The following is a 21,073-nucleotide window of genomic DNA, read 5'->3' on the forward strand; positions in this document are numbered from 1 at the left end:
AAACGTCCAATCAGTGATCTGTGGAATTTGGTAGTACCTGCAGTGGACTAAAATCAGGAATAAGAGGACACACTCCCATCACACATGAGGAGAAAATGTGAATTGTATTTTCCCAATCAGTCTTTCATTGAGTCTGAACTCCTGTAGTCAAACGGAGCATCGCGGTGCAGAGATAAACAAGGCTGCCACAGAGGCGAGGTGATCACATTCCAGTCAGGTGCATCCCTCTGGTCTGCCAGATGGATATGCACTCTTAATGCCCTCCAAACTGTGGTGCAATCCCTGCTTGAATTGCAGCCATTCCCAGACAGGAATGCTGGATCCCGGGCAACGCTGTGCTACATCAGGAAACGGCAGCGACGGAGAACATTCGCCACTGGAGAAACGGTCTCGGCCAGCAGGCTTCCATTACTGCTCTCCGGACAATCAGCCAAAGCAAAGACCAACTAATCAAAGCGTGTATCAGCCAACTGATAAAAGCAGACTGGATTTGACGTCAGTACAGATCGGTGTATTCTTTACCAAACCAAAGAGATACTTCATCTTATAAATAATTTGGACCCATTTTAAACTCAGACACGGAGGTCGGATGTCACAAGCGCCATGACTGAATCCCTTCTGACACAACAAATTCAAATCTGCCTGCGAGGTTCTGTGTCATTAAAACATGGACACAAAGACAGAAGGTCACAGTATTGTAATTCTTCGCTGTGCTCTCCAGTTCCCATTAGACACTGTGATGAGCTGTGGGGGCAAAGGTTAATGTCGATGTCACCGTCAACACCGGCCTCACGTCTCTCACGTGTCGCAGGACATCAGGAGACAGAAACGGTGACCCTGCTTCAGCGTGCCGAGAGAGGAGGGGCTGCTGAGCGATCAAAACATCCTGATAGTCACCAGAGTGAGCGCGCACAAAGCAGGAAACTACAAATGTCTTCAGCGCAACACCTCCAGAGAACCCGGACAAATTCCTGGCAGGGCTCGGCTGTTCTCGCACAGCATTAGATGACGATAAGAGCAGCTTAGGTGTCTGCAGTGAGACGCCAGACGTGCACATACCTGTCCCTCCAGCGCTCATCTCAGCCTCTCCGATAGATTCATCACAATCAGATTGGTGCCAGACCTATTCATGGGATTACAAACGTTACTGAGGTGAAGCCCTCAGTTCCTGAACCTCTTCATACGGGAACTATATGTATAATCCAGGCTTCTGAGGAGTGATAAAATAGTCAGAGGAAAATATTGTTTCCCTGCTCCCACTCACTTCTAAGGTCAGTTAGAGTGGGAAGAAGGTCTGAGGGTCAAACACTTGTAAATTTTCCGTGTGAAAGCAGCTCGTGCCCTTGTATTTCTGTAGTCTGACTTCAGTGAGTATGTATTTAAAAAACGATCTTGTTTTGTGTTAATACTCAGGATGTGACTACAAGTCTCTGTATTCAATTAAGAAATGCACGGATCATTTATCGACGTTCAAGGTCAAAGCTTAAAACTCATTGTTTTAATTTAAAAAATTAGACAACCTACCTAATGCTAAATACTTTGTTCTCAAAGGCAGACTGATCTTATATTTTACTCAAAACTGACTCTATCATCATCATCAGTCAAGAGGATTAAGCCCCGGGGGGTTTACAATCCTCTGACACCGAACACCAAAACGTGACAGTCAGGACGGATGCTGGCTCTGAGACCGTCCCCATTTCCATTGCTCTTAAGTTAGGAAGAGAATGTCCGGACATGAAAACAAACATGGACAACGCCACAAGGACGGGATTGAGCGAGCGAAAGCCAGAGAGGTGAGTTCAATGCAGTGCAGGACACCCTCAAACGAAGAGCTCCGAGAAACAACTCGGAGAGACTGTCTGCAGCTGTCTGTCATCACGAGTGCTGCAGTGTTCACTCACTTGTTAACAAGTCACACGGATTAATTATCAGCGCTGCAACATCAGCTTGATTTATTCTCCGACACGTCGACGCACTTTTGTGTTACTAATTGCCAGTTAACACTCAAATGAGCTCACTTATTCAAAAAAGAATAAAACAATAATTCGTTGCAATGTCAGAGGTCAAGAACAGTGGAGTAGCTCCACTCCAGCAAGTTTTACACACATAATGTGCTGTAAAGTTCTCCGAGCTGACTTTTTACGCTGATAAATTATTTACATTATCTATATTACATTTGTTTAATTTCATTTTTGCAATGCCCTCCCAGATATACTTGTGCAAACTGTGCACACACAGAGAAAATTGTAATCTTTCAAGCAAAATGATGTTTTTTATTGGCAACACTGGAGAGAAGCTGGTAAACACACAAAATCATCATGCTGTCAACAACTCATAAAACTGTTCTCCTCATTCACTCATGTGGTGACAGGCTGAACGTCAGCGTGATAAACACCACAGCGCTCACATTCCGATTACCTTTGATAAGAGGGAAGAACGAACCCAGTGAAGCACAACAGACAATTAGAGCGGGGTTATGGTTACACAAACCATATGACTACGGCGTACATCCAGGCACTGCCTATAGCAGCAAAGCGTTTCTCGCCACACTGATGAAAAACCAACACAGTATGAAAAACATGTGCTTCTATGGAAAACGCTTTCATGCCCTCAACTTGTCAGTCTTAACAGAATCACAACTGGAAACAGACCGACTCCTTGGAAAAAAAAAAAGAAATGAAAGGATCGTCTTCGTAGAGACTTCAAAACACCTTTCATGTGTGATGTACAAAAACAGAGGATTCTTGCATCAGACATTATGGCAATAACAGTAAATTATGGTGAACAAAGAGCAATTTCAACGGAGCCTTGTTCCGATTACAGCGAGAACAAGCCCCATGGCAGACTCAAGGCGCAGAGACTAACTCAGGTTACTGCAACTACAGTTGGCTGCGGGCCAACGGAGTGATCAGTATTCATACCCACAGCTGGCAGAACCATCATCACGGTACAAAACCTAAACCGCCCCTCCCTGGAGACCTGCTGAAGAGACATGCTATTGTCATTCAGATGTATCTCATCTCTTTGTGTGGAAACAAGATCAAAGATTAAAAAAAAAAAAAAAAAATCATCCAAACCTTTGTTGATTATTAAACCATCATCCAAAGATATAGCAGAAATAGATGTGCATCATAAACATCTGTCAGTCCTCCAGGGTCCAATGTCCACGCAATAGATATTTAAAACAAGGCTCTGAAAATGTTTCTGCTCGTCAAGATTCATCTAAAACCAATCGCAATCATTCAACCTTTCACCATCCAAGCACCAGCAGTCCAACTGTACATGACCTCAAGTGAAAGCATTTACAAAGTATGCATGTAAGCGACAAATACCAATGCAATGTATTATTATAAATATGTGCTGTGCTTAACCAGCAATGTGATCGTTTTTATCCCAGCAGTCTCAGTGGTGACCGGTAGACAAAGCGTGGCACAAAATATCATTCACTCACTTGCTTTCTTTATCTTGCATTAGCTTAATTACTTTTAAAAAATCGTTGCGGTTCTTGAGATTGCGGATTGAGGCACTTGCTGTTCATTAGTCTCTGGGCTGCGCTGAACCTCAAAGGTAAATCTGGACAAGTGTTTTGCTGTGCTCATTCTTAAGTCTGTTAATGGGCCTGCCAGTTTACTAATGAGCTGGCCTCCAGGACAAAAAGTCCAGTTATTTTTATAGAGCACAAAAAAGAGAGGACTACAAAAAAAGAAAAAAAAAATCTGGAGAGAGATTAATGCGCGGAAAGAAAATGATTAATCAGATTACTGTTTGCAGTACTTTTATTCACCAAGTCCTTTATTCACTGTTAAGAGTTGAATAGTTCAAGAGTTTATTATGCATTATGCATTGTCTTCTAAAGTGCTCCAATATTATCTTATTAATTGTTAATTCTGTACTTATAGAAACCATGCCTAACCATCCACTCAACATAGATACCAAGGACAGACGATTTCTCTAAAACACTATTCCTGTTCAACCAGGTTTGCTGAAGGAAATGCACACTTGGAAACCATCCTGATAGGAGTCAGAGAAACCCTGGAAAAAGAAACATCAGATCACATGCTGTTTTAGATAAACATGAGGGTGAATGGTCCTCACTGCTAGGAAAGAAAGGCAGCTTCATGGAAGTGAACAGAGCCGGGCTTTTTGCAGGGAACAGGCACTTTCAGTCTTACGCGACCTGACGCAGTTTCATTCCCGCCCACAGGTTGTTTACACATACATCTGCAAAAACCCCACTGTAAAGCAAGCGAAACAGACCAACACACACACACACACACGTACGCACGCACGCACGCCGATATTCTCCCCCTCAACTGGTCCAGCCACAAGAGAGAGAGAGAGAGAGCTGGGTGGCGAGAGATAAGGGCTGAGGTGAGCGAGGGTTGGAAAGAAGAGCAGCCAAACTGAAGGAAACATCAATAGTAAGTGTCTCAGCTGGGCTGTGGGCCACTGCGAGCTGCGAGAAGAGCTTAAGTGTGCCTTGGCAAAGATTTTTGGATATGTGGAGCTGCACCGGAGGGATGTTCTCCCACATTTTCCACATGAAATTCCACCATTTAGGGCTTTACTGACGGTGGCGAAAACATTTTCTGGCACTCGCACACGACTGGGCTGAATTAAAGAGCAGTGACAAAGAGTTAGCACTGTTTCCATTGTTTATCAAAAAAACTTTTTACTCGCAATTGTGTGTGTGGTTCAGACCCAAACGAGTAAACTCTATTTTTAGGGTTGTGTTGCAGACCTTCCGCCACCAGCCTCCACCCTGTGTGTGTTTTACAAAGACTCTAAAGCAGCGATTGGGCATTAGCATATTCAGAATGTGTTTGGGTCTATCTGAAGCGCTCACTGTAGCCCTCTGGCCTCCGTATTGATTCTGTCCGCCCCAGGCGACTGTCTCAGTTGGAGCATTTGATTTTCATTCACGCCTAACTATAATCTTCTCTGTCCATCACCAGTAATCAGGATGAGTCTCGAGTTAAAGAAGCCTTCCAAGCCCGTGGCCCCACAAACAGCAGATTACAGCAAGTCAGGAATTAAATTCCGAGGGGAGACAGGCGGCGAGATTGAAGGAAGACAAGCGGTGGGCCATTCCGAGCCAAAAGATTTGCTCTTTCATTAATGCTGATGAAGATAATTCAATCAATTCTCTGCATGACATCACTCCGGTGGTAAACAACTCCTAATGCCATCAGCAGATGCCCCCGCAACAAAGCCGTTTTCTTCACACCCCACCTCAATCCTGGTGTCGGCTTTCTTTATTCGGCCACAGTAAGAAGATGTCCCGCAGGCCGCTCTGTGTTTTCACAGGCCAAATCAAATCATACTAAAAGAACAAAAATGGCAGAAAATGTTGAACTAATGGACAATAAGAAAATAAAAACGTGACAATTAATTATGTTTCGTGACATTTCATAATTTTGTTGTCATAACTGGAGCAGCTAGACTGAATTGTGGAAAGGAAACAGCCATCGTCCAATGGAAATGTTAGTCGTCTGCTATCAGACAGTGACAGGGATTAATTAGTGGAAAAAATTAATTTTTTTTCCCCAGATGTGTCTTCTCCAACTTTCACCCCCTCCAGACAACCACATTATGTCTTCATGCCTTCCGGGAGCCCAAGTCCCCGTGGGATAGCGGGCAAAGATGTTGAAGCTCCCACTATCACAGAAAAAGGAAAATGCACAGATATACAGGGAGGAACATTCACGCCTACCTGTTGTCATTAAGTTGTGTGTATCGAGGCTGAGGATCTGGATCGCCGTCATTTACATCATAACTGGCACCCGGATCCTTAAAAAAAAAAGAAGAAAAAAAGGACTAAGTAAACTCTGAAGAGCGAAATTTATTATCATGGAAATTATTATTTTGCTTGCACAGCTGTGGAAAATGTCATAAAGCAGACTGATACTCACGTAGTTGTCACTCAGGTCCGGATGGTTCTTCTCTATTCCGTCGTCCAGTATGGACACCACGACGCCTTTACCTGTGTAGCCCAACTGCCAGGCGGCTTTGGCATTCAAGTCACGATGGTCGCCATTGTACTAAAGATGAAGAAAGGCAGTGAGTTAGATTCAATTCAGTTATATAAGAAGCATCTTTGTGTGCGTGTGTGTGTGTGTTTTTTAAGAACGTTGCTTCAGCTACATTGGGACGGGCTTACTTCAAAAGGTCATTTGTGACAATTAAACGAAGACACTTGACAAAGGCTTCATCGAAAAAGTGCAGCTTATCAGATTTCAGTCATTATTCAATAGTGAAAAATTAGGTGTAATTACTTCAAAGTGTCAAAGAGTGGAGTTATTTTGAAAGCACCGTCAGCAAGCCTGCATTTATTATTAATACCATACAAAGCACAGCAATGATGAAGACGATGACGGCACACAGCAATCATTCTGAATTCCTTTTGATTGGATTTGACATTCAAGTTGACCTTTTGTCAAAAGCCATGTCTTTCTTTTAACTTCAAAGCCTTCCTTTTCAAAGTGCACCATTAAAATCTAATGTGTCTGATGTACCATTCATTGTTTTTCCTCTCAGATTTCAGGCCCTCGTGAGTGCAGTTCAGACCGGATTTTAGTTTGTTCCTCAACCTTGTAACGTCATTGATACTCAAAACCATCAAGACGAAAATCAATTACAACTAAAAGTTGTGATCTGCGATGCTGAATCAGATTGAAAAAGCTCTTATGTCGCTGACACACTGAGTGAATAACAAATCTGAGAGGCATGTACAAGGTTTCATTCCCAATATTGCTCACAAAGTCGCTCCGTTTCCTTCCCCTTTAATGTCAGGCACACTGACGTCTCGAGGATGTGCAGCTGAAGATCTCTTCCTTCAGACTCGCCCATAATTTATCAATGGAGAAAAGATCCGTCTCATCAATGGGATAAATATCAACATTAAACATTCATTGCACCGGCAGATGCTGACCATTAGCATCTGTCCATCAAGAGCACCCTACCAACAGGCCCGCCCACACTCTCCTCTGGCCAGCCAGGTTCAGTTTTTAATGAGGCTTGAACTTATTTAGTGCAGGGAAAGAGCAGCGGAATATTACAGCAACCCACAACCCTCACCCTAACTCATGAATATATACTACTGCAGCCACTAGTACACAAAATGCATCTCAATAACGAAAGCTGTGCTTTTCTGAATCCTCGTGGTCCTCAGGGGGTCGGCGTGGTCAAGTAAAAACAGCTCAAATCCAGAACGTAACAATTTTATAAAAGAAAGTGTTCTAGTATTAATGATTCTATTTAGAACAAGTGGACATCATTTGAGGCTCTGGACATCTGCGTGGTGCTTTCTTTTTGCCATCCCACACTTTAGAGACTAAATAATCACAAATAAATCTACAAATTAACAATGCAGCCCATGATAAGAATGACCAAATATCACACAATAAACATGTCTATAATCACATGCTGCTTTAACTAACTGGTAAATTTCCAATCATCCAACAATGCACGACAACAATCGGTACAATTTCATCCAGAAGGGCCCCGTGGTATTTACAAAGCATAAAACAGAAATATTATCAACACATTGCAAAAACATTACACAAGTGATTTTTTTTCCCTTCCACATTTTTAGACACTTTTCTGCAAATAGGATTCTGCCCAAATGAGTGTCTGCATGTTGCCTGGTAACAAAGTCTCCCATCCTCATGTTCAATATGCCTGTTTGCCTACTGCAGCATATGCACAGGTAAAAATCAGGCCAAAAGGAATCGCTTCTGATGAGCCCACCTTGTCAAAAAAAAAATATTAAAAAGCACGGTTCTAACTTACAAAGAAGAGGAAAAAAAACAGGCTGAACAATGGCCAAAAGCATGAAAAGACTGGTAAATTCTAAACTATATTTAAACTGGCTATCAAATTAAAAATTGGCATTAAAACAATATCAAAGTTGAATTCCACAAAATATATATTTAAAAAAAAAAACAAAAAAACATTTCACAGAGAGTTTAAAAGCCTTTCACTTGCTTATCAAGATCCAACCAACAGCGGCGGAACGCAGCTCCTTGAACTACAGCCATTTTGAACAAGTCGTGATGCAAATCTGTTTTGTAATGCCATGAATCTTCATCTGCCTGAAGCAACCTTGTCGTAATTGAAGGAAGAAAAAAGCTGAGTGGAAAAACCTCCGGAGCCGTTACTGCCGCTTTTAACAGGCCAATGTATCAGTGACATTCTTTGAGTCAAATGTGAAAATCAATCAACTAAAAACAAGTGCACTTTCGAGATGAATCGCCTCTGCGTTCCATCTCTGTTGCTGTGCTGTTTATGGAGTGAAGCAAACCATCCATTTCTACAAGCTTGCTGCTCAGCATTCAAAGGTGATCCGTACGCTCCCATCCAGAAGTATTGCAACAGTGAGGACAATCCCTCTCTGTTTGCTCTGGACTAAAAACATTTGGGTTTGCCATCGACAAAATCAATATGAGACCAAACCGCAGCATCTTTGTTTTTATTCCCAGGAGATCTGGATCTGATACAGAGCTCAGAAGATACGGTATTTTGTCTGAATCCACTCTTTTTTTTTTTTTTTTTTATCGTTGGAACATGTGACTGAAAGGTCTGTTCAAACAAATAGCACTGTGCATTCATAGTTACATGAAAACCAGATAGTTTATCTGAGTTTTAATTCTTCCAGGATTAGCTGAAACATCGTGGCTCCAGCTTTAATCGCCTGTATTGACTTACACAGACGAAATGCTTTACCACGCTGCACAGCTGAGTTTCATGCATGGAATATTGTTGCGAAAAGTTCCTCCTCAATAACGATCATACTCACCAGGTACCACTGGTCTCTGTACTTGGGATCCCGCGGCTCCACGAAAACGTCCCTCTTTTTCCTCCGTTTCACCAGCTGCTGCTCTGCCCAGCTCACCTGGACGAACAAGCACAAACAAAGCAAAGAATAAACACACGGACCAAGAAGTGAAGCAGTGCTTAAGCCAAAACAAAGGGAGTACATCCGTACATTCAAATGTCAAAGATTAACACATAAACTCAATAAAACTACCACACGGAATAATTGAACCGACTGTGAGTGTCGCCGTGTCAGATGCATTAATAGAGATCCCAATTCTCAGCAGGATGGCAGCAGACAGAGTGAGATTAGAGGCGCAGGGGCATGGTGGACTCCTCGCTAATGAGACTCGCTGATGAATTCCCCAGCAGCCCGAGACTAATTAAAATTTCTGCTCGGTGTAAAATGCCATGCATCGGGAATCCATTCATGCTTACAGGTACATGTATGCAAACTAACGACACACGACGCCGAGGTATTATTTCAGCGCTCGTCTAATAAGCGTCTGCGTCAGGCTTTCGTTATGTGGGAGCGACTGCAGAAAGTGTCGACAGAAGCAGAACGCACAGAGTGAAAATAAGCACGCGTCCCCCTCCCGCTGCAGGACTGCGCCTGGTGTAAAGCAAATCAGCCCAGGCAGGTGAGCACAGGAAAACTGTTTTGAGAAGGAAGATAGAGAACTGCCTGCTGCAAGGACGGAGCGCCTGATGTGAAGGACATCTAAATGATGGTGCACCTCTCTCCCCGCCTCTGCAGATCACCGGAGACACAGGGGGAGAGGACTAAGACAAGTAACGAAGGACGCGCCGCACGATACACTGAAGTGGAGTCAGTTCAACACTTGTGAACATAGAAATAACAATGGAAGAAGTTTGCTTGAATGAACCATGGGGTTTGTAGGCAAATTTGATCAAAACAATCGACCAAAGAGGAAGACAGTTTAAGGCACAGGCAGGCACTTTCAGTTCACACAAAAACTGCCGTTGTCAAAGAAACAGAAAATATGGTAACAAAAGTTGTTGTTGTTTTTTTTTTTTTTTCAACAAAAAGTTGCCCATATTATTTTCAGCCTTCAGCTGGTCATCAACATTCATGTGTATTCTGTCATTGCTGCAGAATAACAAGCACGTTATCTGTATTTGCAGCCAAGAGATTGCAGCACAGACGAACAAAACAAAAACCCACTTTCACGCCATTTTAAATCTGACAGTCTCCTTTGTGTATGTGCTCAAAAAAAAAAAAAAATTGGAATATGTCGAAGAGAATAAAAAGTGGCAATATAAACTTTTTTCTGTGCAGCATTTTTTTGTTTTTGTTTACTTTTCAAGACAGATAGGGAATCTTATCTCCTGCATATGGGAAATCTGCTTCTCAATGCCAGCCCATTTAATTCTGCCAAACTCTGCTGGAAGCTACACTGAAAAAAAATAAATAAAAGATGTTAAATAATGTTGTAGTAAAATATTATTATGGATACTTTCCCCAACACTGAAGCATAGACACTTTCCCAGGCACTGAAGCTTATAGTTTTAGCCGTAAGACGAATAAAGTTGTGCAAACTATCCAAATATCCTGTCAGTCCGTGTTTCAGTCAGGAGGAAAAGGTTTTCTTTAGCGTCATCATATGATGTGTGATTTCCCCTCTCTTACGTCCTCATCTGCTTTTCAATCACACAGCAAATCTTGGTTTCACACATACGTCGGGGGAAATCTATGTTCTCTTTCACTTCCATGCCAACTCTATTGATGGGTTAAAATTCTCAAGAGATACAATCACGCACAATCTTTCTATTTGCAGCCACACAGGATGTGTATGTGGGAAAAGGTTACTGCACCTGCGTGATGCACGGAGTTTGCCGTGCATCAGATCAACGTCTTAAGCCATCTTGTTATCACCAAAGAACATGATGTAACTTTTAAGCTGCTGTTTGTGGCACTGCACCAAGCTCAAAGAGCCACACAACCCCAGTGACAATGATCATGTACGCTCCTCTTTTGACAACACGATGGCTTCCTGTCACTCGCTTTGATTGGTATATTCTAGAAATGTTCCCACGTCTAACAAAGCAAACTAGAATAGCAAGTCTCACAACTGCATTCATCGCTGTAGCTGAAGAAAACCCATGCAAGAGGGGAACATGCAAACTCCAGACAGAAAAGACTGGAGTCTGGGAGAGGGGAGCGCTGATCGCTGGATTAATGTGCAGCCGTGAAGTGGCGGCTAACAGGTGGATTTAAAAGGCCTGTTTGCCTTATATAATCGAAATCTCTCCACTCATCTCTTCGCCCATTAAAGTCAAAACCCATCTAACTGCACTGTAATAAGACGACTGCTCAATCAAAGCTCCGACATCCAGCAAACAGATTAGCTTCAGAGCACGAGCCACAACTTCAGCAGCCTTCAGCTGCAGGCGTTTCAGCAACACTACTTATTTCCCACTAATTTGTGCAGCCAGTCATCTTAATGTCACGTACAGTTCTTAGAAATGTCAATCAGAACGGAGCAAAGATGGTATTTTCCACTAATTATTGTATTAAAGATTGCTTTAGCTCCAGTGAAGTGGAAATGATGGCACAGATCACACGGTCTAGGTGTGTTTTTAAACTACTCACACAACAAGCTGTTGTGAAGACAGAGTTACAAAAAATATCCTTGGCACCTTACTTTTTCTTTTTCAACCATCATCATTTTTAATACAGCATGCCAGGGCTAATGTGGAAAAGAAACTTCTTTATGCTCACAGTAAACAGACACAACAAAGAAAGTGGTATCCAAACTTATAATATAGCAGAAAAATAGATTTCCAGTTTTAGTGTAGGTGTGAAAACAACAAACATTTGCTATATCTGCTTTGAAAGATTTGTGTGAAGAGTCTTTTTTTTTAAAAATCTTTAATAATCTGTGAAAAGTACAGAAGATTCCAAACGTTGGCAAACAGCTTTTTTTTTTTTAATTATAAATGTGCTTTGAAAATCAAGAAGTGTGTCTATCTCCTACACCCAGGCTGAACCGCAGCACAGCTAATGTTCAAAAACCGCCTGCTTTGGCTCAGTTTAGCTAGATGAGAGTCCCATCTGCTTGAAGCATTGAGTTCCCACCCCACCTTTTTTGCCCACCTACTGCTTTGTCCTACTTCAATATACAAACATAGCCTCCTCTCTTTAAAACCAAATAAAGGATCATTAACATATAAGAATACATTACCAATTGAGCACAGTTCAACAGCAATGCCATTTCTATTTCTCCTCAGACTTGTTTTAATGTTACAGCAGCTTCCATTACGGCCCGCAGTGATTAAACCTGATACTGTCAACCGGATGACAGTCGAGCTGCGAAATTCACCATTTCTGGAGCCACCCAGTGCCGTGCTGCGTCTTTTTCTCTTTACTGTTCAACTAACCAGACAAAACCACTGAAGTAAAGTCCCTACAACAACAAACGGCATCAACGGCATATAAAACTGAAAACTGGAACAAAACAGTGGCATGGAGGAAGCAGATAGACCTAAGCTTTAAATCTTCAGCAGACCCTATTAACGGGGCTCTGTCGTCAGTCTGTGAGATCTGGCACCGCTCCAGGGGCTTTTGTAAGTAATTAGAAGCGCTTCAAAAAAAGGTTTGCCCAGTCTTTTGTTCAGGATTCATCTCAATAAGTTTAAAAGCTGCGGACAGTCTTTGCATGGCTTGAATTTCCTCTTTTTTTTTCAAAATATTTTCATTTAAAAAAAAAAAAGAAGAAAACTGATAGCTTAAGTGAATCCGATTATATGGGAAACACTTGGATAAGGCTGGTAATTGCACAACAGTTACAAAAATATGTAGATGTGAGCATGACAGAGGGGAAAAAAAAAAGGTGATTTCAGAGATCTGCAAGCTCCTGCAGAGATTACAACGTTCCCTTGATGAGACAAATAGCAAAAACAAAATGTGGTAAACCGCCGACCGGCCGCCCCGACTCTTCTCAGACATGCAGGAGGACCTGAAACTGTAACGCTCCACTTTCTCTGAGGTGCTGGGGGAAAAAAGGAATTCAACAACAGGAAATAGAACCGCAGTGTTAAAGGAAATCCCAAAGTGGGAGGTGGACCCGTTCTAGCATGTACGCAAACAAACCCCACAGAAGTTGCTCTATTCCCAGTGTGCACCTGTGCCGTGCTCATGGCCGGTGATAAGATAAGGCATCAACTTTTAGTTTTGATGTCTGTTTCTGCAAAAATACGTGTGTGACTTTAAATGCAAATGCATCTAAATTCTGAAATGTGCGCTGCCTCGGTCACTGTTTTAACTTGACTTCAGACGTTTCACAGTCAGTGTGAATATGCCGAAATCATCCACAAAAACTACCGAGAGAGAAAACACCGAGAATAGTGTGAAACACATCGAATGATTTAGTCCAAGTGCGGAGAAGAAAAGTGACTTCACTGCAGAGTAAAAGAGCTTGACCGAGTCCCACAGAGGCAGCGATGAAGCCACAGTTATTTCAGACCTGTTTCTCACAGCTCTGGCTCTGCTCCCTGTCAAACGCAGCACAGTCGTTTAGCACTTTGTGTGAATGTCTTCCTGACGCCACAGCGCTGGGAGGCAGTGACCTATAGAGGAGCGCAAGTAAACCGCAGCCAACGCTTACAAATAATTCTTTTTACATTGATAGCTCATGTCGGGGAGGGAAACGAAACAGACTGCTCTGAATTTTTAGGAAATAAATTTGTTTTTATTTATTATAGGATATTTCAGCAGACAAATGGCTGCTCTAAAACGCTGCTGTCACCTGAAAACCTCAATGCAACTTTTGTTGTGAATAAAAATAAATCAGCTGAATTTAGTTCAAACTCTTTTATCATAACAGAAATTAAAAAAAAGGACTTAGGGAAAGTAGATAATTCAGCTTTAGCTTTTTTTTTTATTCTTTAAAGCTGTAATCACTAGTCACTTTAAGGATTAAGTGAAACTCCAGGGGGGATGAAGCCAGTTGCTCACTAATTACAGGTTCAACGGTTCATTTCTGATTTTTCCTGACGATGAAGAACAAATCGCTTGTGACTGGAAGGTCAGCACTTTGCATGGGCCACCTGTTGCGTGTCTGCACGCGTGCGTGTGTCCATATATGTCTGTGTATACACGCAAGAGAGGAACCAAACTGTAAATGTTTAACATTGTTGAGAAAAAAATGTTTTTCTGGTAAGGATGGCTCATTTGAACTCCTCGCATTTAAAACATTGCTGCTTTGCTCTGGCTTTCTTCTGCGCGACTGGATGTGAGGTTTGTGCGTTTCTTCCGTTGAGAGTACACGCGGCATAATTTTGCCTTCTCCTACATATATTCCAATGAATCAGGAGGAATTCCAGCGGTCACGGGAGCTTGCAAACGATGGCATCATCTGAACTGCGCTCACCGCACTTACAGTCCTATAGGGAAACACACACACACATCTTGCTCTAGGTGGGAACACAAACAGATCAAATACGTTGGCAGGTTTTGGTACACTCTCCAAAATCTTTTATATGAAAAAACATTTTTCCTTTAGAATGTTTTTGTGAATTTGAAAATACTGATATTTCAGGAGCATCTGATTTGATGCTAAGAGCTACTTTTCTGCTTTCGGTTGTTTGTTAATCATACTGCAAAAAAAATGTTACATTCATAATATCTTTTTGTTCAAGGTTTTTCTGTTTGTGTGGCTTCAAAAAAGTGTTTTTAAAAACTTTCAGTGGTTTAATGAAAGAGGCTACTCTTAAAAAATGTATTGATACACCCTCGTCCTCCGCTGCACTCTCTCTCATTCCCACAGCTATGAATGTTAATTTCACACTCTTTCCTTTGTCCTTCCCAGTGGGGCAGGACACAGACTCATTTTCACACTAACCTCAAACTCTATTGCAAAATAGTCGCAAAATGTGAAATTTTAAATTAGATCAGTCAAGGAGGAAGAATTAGCTCCACAGAGGGGCAACATGTGTCTGGGGATCTCCAGAGAAGCAACAGTTCACCCTTGCAGTACTCGGAAAAATGAGAAAACGGTAAATGTGGCTCGTCTGATGCAGCAATTACAAGAAGGTGACAGATGAGGGCGAAGGGTTCGACCTTCTGCCTCGCGGCCACGGCTCTCATTTGTTTTTCATATAGCCTTTTATCCCGCTGGTCAGTTGGTGAGTAAAACTGAGTGAGTAAACAAACTGAAATTATCAGCTGTGTTCAAAAGACTGAGAAAACATTTGACAACTTAATGTATTTTAAAAACAAAACATAAACTTTTATATTTTATGGCATTTCTCAACAGCTATGGATGAATGATGCTGGTATTTTGTGGCTCATCAGGAGCATGTTTAAACAGTTTCTGACATCTCTGAACACAGCACGTCTTTAAAAGCCGATATTTTCTTCTTTTATGAAGGCGTCAAACGAAAAACTCCATAGAGCCTCAGAAGCAGGATTTAATCCATCTTGAGTAAATACATGCAATGCAAACATTCTTCCAAACTGCAAGAAACAAGCCCATCCACAGCTTCATCAGTTGATAAATGCAGCTCCTAAAACAACGTTCTTACCTTGGGATCTTTGAGCAGACGGACGTGTGTACCCCTGTGTGTAGACAGCGACCGCTTCGCCACCGTGCGATGCCGGAAGTGATAATAGTCGCCGAATACCTAGAAAGACGAAAAGGAATACGATCCATCGTCACAACAGGTTTGTGAAAAATGTGTTCTCACAAAAATCTGGTAAAACCTCCACATAAGATAATAGCTGCAATGAAGGGTGAAATGACTCTGGTCACGCTAGTTGTACTTTTCTCTACCAGTGAAGCACAGTTTCTATCAAAATTACTGAAGCATTGCAGATAGGGTAACAGGGGAGGGGTGAGCAGGAAACAGAGAACGACACAGCTGCAGGAACAAATAACACATGTTGATTAGGAAATCATGCTGACGTGACCTTACAAGAGCACTGATGTAGACGTCTGACCTTCACACCACTTATTAAAACATTAATGAATAAACATAAGCATGAAGCGTAAATGGAACAAACAAGATATATGCAAAAAACTCAAATACGTTTAGGATCAGTATTAATCGGGATCAGGATCAATATTTTCCCCTTTACTTCTGCTTTTCTCTGTTTAAAAATTACATATATTCCATTTTAAAAGTCCCAACTAGTTTTGCATCTGCAAACTACAAGTGTTTGCATTCTGCAGCGTGACGTCAAGTCATGCCAATGGGAAGTATAAACCATTTAGAAGCACTGCATCTCATTAAGATAAAGTCATGTCCATATTTAATGCGGTGAACTCGGCTCACCCTCCAACTGCCTCCCTTACGGCACCAGCAGCTCAACTTACACATCGCCCTGTGGGAAATCCTATACGTGACCCATAATCCACAGCGCTCAGTCACTTAATAGAGTATAATTGAGGCCATTAATATCAAGCAGTGACACACTTAAGAGAGTATGTTGACTGAGAAAATGAGGCTTTCGTGGCCCAGCAGAGCAGTTGCGACGCGACTAATATTTGATGGTGTGAATTTACATGGGTGTTAAAACTATTAACAGACTGACAGAGTCCAGTTATATTTTAATATTTCAACTGTGGCTGACTTCTGCATGTTACTGTCAGGCTAGTTAAGACTTTTTTTCCACAAATTCACCTCAGATTTTTAGGAATAAAGGCATACTTAGAGATGAAATCCTAAATTTTTTGTTTCATTTGGGGATTAAAAAAATAAATGCAACAAGAAATCAAACTTATTCAAATTTCTGTTACAACTCCAGATGCTCAGAATTGTTCATTATTTCACAGAAAAGAAAATAGTGAAAAAAACAATAAGACAGTCATTAAGGAGATTACCACAACACAAAACTGGCATAATGATCAGCTGCATAAACTAATGTGAAGATGTTCAAAGACGAGAAAGAATCTAAACACTTTTTAAAATCAGACAGGAGTGTTTTATGTCTCAACACAGGCTGATCAATAGCCCAGGTGCTCCAGTTTGTACTGCAACATTCCTTCACTCTAAGAGGCACAGCTCAGTCCCCGCGAACCCCTTTTGCTCCCATTTATTCCCAGTAAACAGGACGACTCCAGCCGGGCTGACACAAAAAGCCTCTGCACACACAGACGGCCGACAATAGGGAGGCAATAACCAAGAAGGAGGGCACACTTTACAGTGACATGGAGCTCAGAGGTGGTACTACCAAAACCACCAGCCTCTGTGTGTCTGTGCGAGTGAGTGTGCAAAATCATTAAAGAACGGGGCCGAAGAAAAAAATGCTGGAAATAAAAAGGGGATAAAACACCGATATCCAAAGGCATTAGCTGAACCAACAGACCCTTCTCTGAATGAGAGAAGTATAAAAGCGGGACGTGGGCCCATTGTGTCAGCCCAGATAACAGCCTGGAAGGCTGGACAATGATCAAAGACATGGGAGGAGGCCGACAGGATCATTGAATAACACCAGCACAGGTGAAAAGATTCACTTAAAACAGGGCATCGACGGTCAATGAGGCCATTCAGACACTGCTTTAAAGATGATCCATCACAGTTACAACAGCACACTGCCGGTTAGGCTTCTTCCATTTTTTTGGATTAGCAAGACATTTCACAAACTGTGTTGATGAGCACAGACAGAAATATTATCTCAAAAAGTGTATCGGTATAGTTTTAAGTAGATAAAAACGTTACGGTGTGCTCCTTTGAAAGAGTGATGACGAGACATAGAAATAGAGATCCGCTAAAAGACAAAAACACCCTTGCACAACATCAATAAATCTGTGTGTGCATACACTCACAGGTCACCTCCCCTAAAAACTGCTCGAGTGTTGCGAAAACATGCGCCAACACACACACTTAACTTCACTCAACAGAACGACGCCCATTTCAGTCCCGCTGAACATGTACCCTGCAGCTTAATCATCGTCTCACAATCAGCGGCGGCACTTAAGAGCGTATGTTTTCCACAATCTAATCTGAAGACCACATTGTTTCAGTGGGTTTTAACTGCTTTCCACTGGGGGAAAAAAAAAAAAAGCCATTCGCCAACGAGACGTTTAGGTGGGAAAATGATGTGGAAATGCACGGATCGGGCCTTTCGAGTGACCATTACAGGTGATTATAAGCCGGGCGCCGTTGGAGCAGAACAGGCTTAACCGGTGCTCACCGAGTGGCCTGTTACTGAAGTGAAGCATTAATCCATCAAACTCATTAAAATGCACGGTAACAGACAGTGGAAAATTACTGTCTGCAGGTTTGTTTGTGTGTTGCCCCCCCCCCCCGCACCGTCCGCCTGCTAAATTTACCTTGTGGGGAAGCACTTATCAAAAGGTCTGGTGTCTCCTTTCGAGTGATTGTTGACACAATTATGTTTTACAAAGAGACAAACAATGTCTGGAGACAGATTGGGAAAGAGGTTTAAGACTGCAACACAAAGATAGGAGGTTGTTTTCCATACATAGCCTCGTCCGTTAGGTGAGCCACTGGGCTTTAAAAATTTCACTTGAGCAATTCATGTCAACATCAGTTTGATTTTTTTTTTTTTTTCTGGGGGGGTGGCGGGTTACTAGATTTGACTATAGAGCATCCTGGTACACCGCCTGTTTTGGTTCACTGAGTTTAGATTAATTGAAGAAAAACGAGACGTGATACAGACTCCTGAAATAGTCGGGCAACTTGTTTATGTGATGAGGCAGGAGTCTAATTATTCACCGTGGCGAAAGGGCAGGACAGGGGCAGCGGGCGGCACAGTGGCAGCTGGACATAACAAGCAGTTCCACTTAAAACATGGCGGAGCAGCCGGAGCCGCCTTGCACACACCTGAAAATGGGTTTGCTCAGCTGGTCTGCCTTTCTGCTAAACTACACTTAGTCATTACACAGTATTATTTGGCCTGGCAGGCATTCTGTCTCACAGCACCCATTAACCTGTGCTTTCATCTGATATCGATGTCACAGTGGATAGAAACTGAGTTTAAATCAACATTTAATTGTTTTAACTTTGAAGCAAGCCGAGTCTGTTTTTCGTTCATGGACACACGTCGGTGATCTGGCCGAGAGAATATACTGAAACGCAACTTGAAATATATGATTAGGTTACAAAGCCTTAAAAGGCAAACTTAAGCTTCTCTATTTATCAACACGCTATTCCCTCTCAACAAGCTCCCGGTCCCATTCCTCGGCTGTTTATACAGTAAATACAGATTATCATTCTTGGCACAGTCCATCGCTCACCTCGATTGTTCTAAAAAAGTTACATTAATTCATCTAATGGTGTTGACAAAAACAAGCAGATTAAAAAGGATGATGAAATATGGGACATCTGAGTTGCGATGACAGGCAGGGACAACAAATAAGTCCATTACTTACAAGGGTTTTTGAGAGATGACGTTTTGTTTGAAATTCATAAAGAAAGTACGACTTCAAGCTCTGATAAAACAGAGGATGCCAAGTTCTGTGGCAGCCTCTGGGCTGCTGTGCAAAAAAAACAAAAAAAAAAAAAAAACAACATGATTTGTAGCTCTGGGAATTATTAACCTTCTGAGTTCTCTCCAGTCATGGAAGACTGGGAAATCACTTGGGCGGATACATTTGTTTGTTACCCGAGGGCTACAGGTTTTCTTGAACCTAGCCGGTGTTCCTCTGGTGACAAATGCATTGCATGTTGTAACTCAAATTACTGCTCTCTTTAAAACCCTTCATGATGTGGAAATACACACTGCTGTGCTAAAAAGGAATGATTTCAGGTACATGCTTGTACCTCACACTACAGAAAATCTTTGGTGCTAAAAGTTCAGGGGGACGCCTGATGAGCCAAACTGTGTTCTGGAGAATGACTGTGGGTCCTTCTGTCAACATGGAGTTCGAAGACACCGAGACGACTGAAAACCACAGAAGAAGCCATTCTGTAACCCTCCCAACAACCTGCCTGCCCGCTGAAGAACACAAGCATACCAAGGAGAATCCAAGTTCTTTTAAAGACAAAGGCGTGTCACTCCAAACACTGATTTATCACTTTTTTTTTTTTTTCCCCCAGTTTCATGCACTTTGTGCAGATATTCCGCAATAAAACAGTCAAGATCAGGGGAGAAGACAAATGCAAGCACTCTCAGAGTATCGATAAGTTCAGGTCATGGGAAGCTGAGTCATGAGATGAAGGTAACACATTTTTTTTCATCGTTCTTCTTCACTGTCAGCCAATCTGATGAGCCTTTCACTTCTTGTTATTCGGCAGTGAAATGGCACCTGAATTGCTTAAAAAAAAAAAAAAAACTAGCGGCTAACACTGACAACATAACACTGATATGATGCAGTCTTCCTACTTATTTACCATCAAGGACATTGTAAATGTCGGAGATGTATCGAGAATGAAATGAACACTCAATGTGCCGATGTAATTACATTAACGGCGGTGATGTATGACTTGCTCATAAGAATTTGATGGAGGAATAATAAAACACACAAGAGTTCATCTGTAATGTCTGGCTTTTCAGTTACTCATAAAAACAAATGTCTTGCAGCATATTATCTACTCCCATCTCTTCTGGATTTTTGCATTAATAAATGAGAAGTGCAGTAACTTCTGCAATGCAGCATATTGTGACTTTATGGAGAAGATGAACACGTGAAAAGTGCAGAACAGCTGCAGGGCGGTTAGCTTGCACAAGTTGAACAACTAACAACAAAGCCTCAGCTGTACAGAGGTCACGGGAGCATCATAATCAATTATAGAAAAGTCAATACGCATGAGAAGCAGAGCGATAATCAGTCTGTATGGTTGTGTTGTGTGTTACAGAAAGACAACACTGCAAAAATAAAAAAATCCTGATGCGCTAACTGAAGGATTCTACCCTCCGGCTATGAAAAAACTCAACAGTGATCAAATATTTTTTTCTCCATACTTATATGCAAGAAAGAAAACCAAAACATATTGACATGGTGAAAGGAAAGAACAGTCCAAAGACACACAATACTTTGTTCCACACCGAGCTGGAGGAGCTCATGGTGTGAGATGTGAACTTTGGCCTCTTGATGGAGTCAGATGTCATCTCAAAGAATTTGTTCATCCAGAGCGGAGCTACAAGCAGCAGGTGCTCCCAGGAAAAGGTTTCGAGCAGAGTCCTTCTGACCTCAGTCTGAAAAGTATTTTTGAAAATATTCTCCGGGAACAGAGCGTGCCCCTTTGAACAAGAGGCGACCAGCAGGGCTTCTGCAAAAATAAAAATCAATCTACTCTTCAAGTCTGCCCAAGATGTTGGACGTTACTAAGT

General features: G+C 41.9%; 1 pseudogene; it reads right to left on the bottom strand.

The window, feature by feature from the left end:
* LOC115390901 (furin-like) overlaps nucleotides 1-20,851 on the bottom strand; it is a 38,968-nt pseudogene extending 18,117 nt beyond the window's left edge.
* Nucleotides 20,852-21,073: the final 222 nt, after the last annotated feature.

This window comes from Salarias fasciatus, chromosome 1, assembly GCF_902148845.1.
Source record: "Salarias fasciatus chromosome 1, fSalaFa1.1, whole genome shotgun sequence".
Classification (NCBI taxonomy): Eukaryota; Metazoa; Chordata; class Actinopteri; order Blenniiformes; family Blenniidae; genus Salarias; species Salarias fasciatus.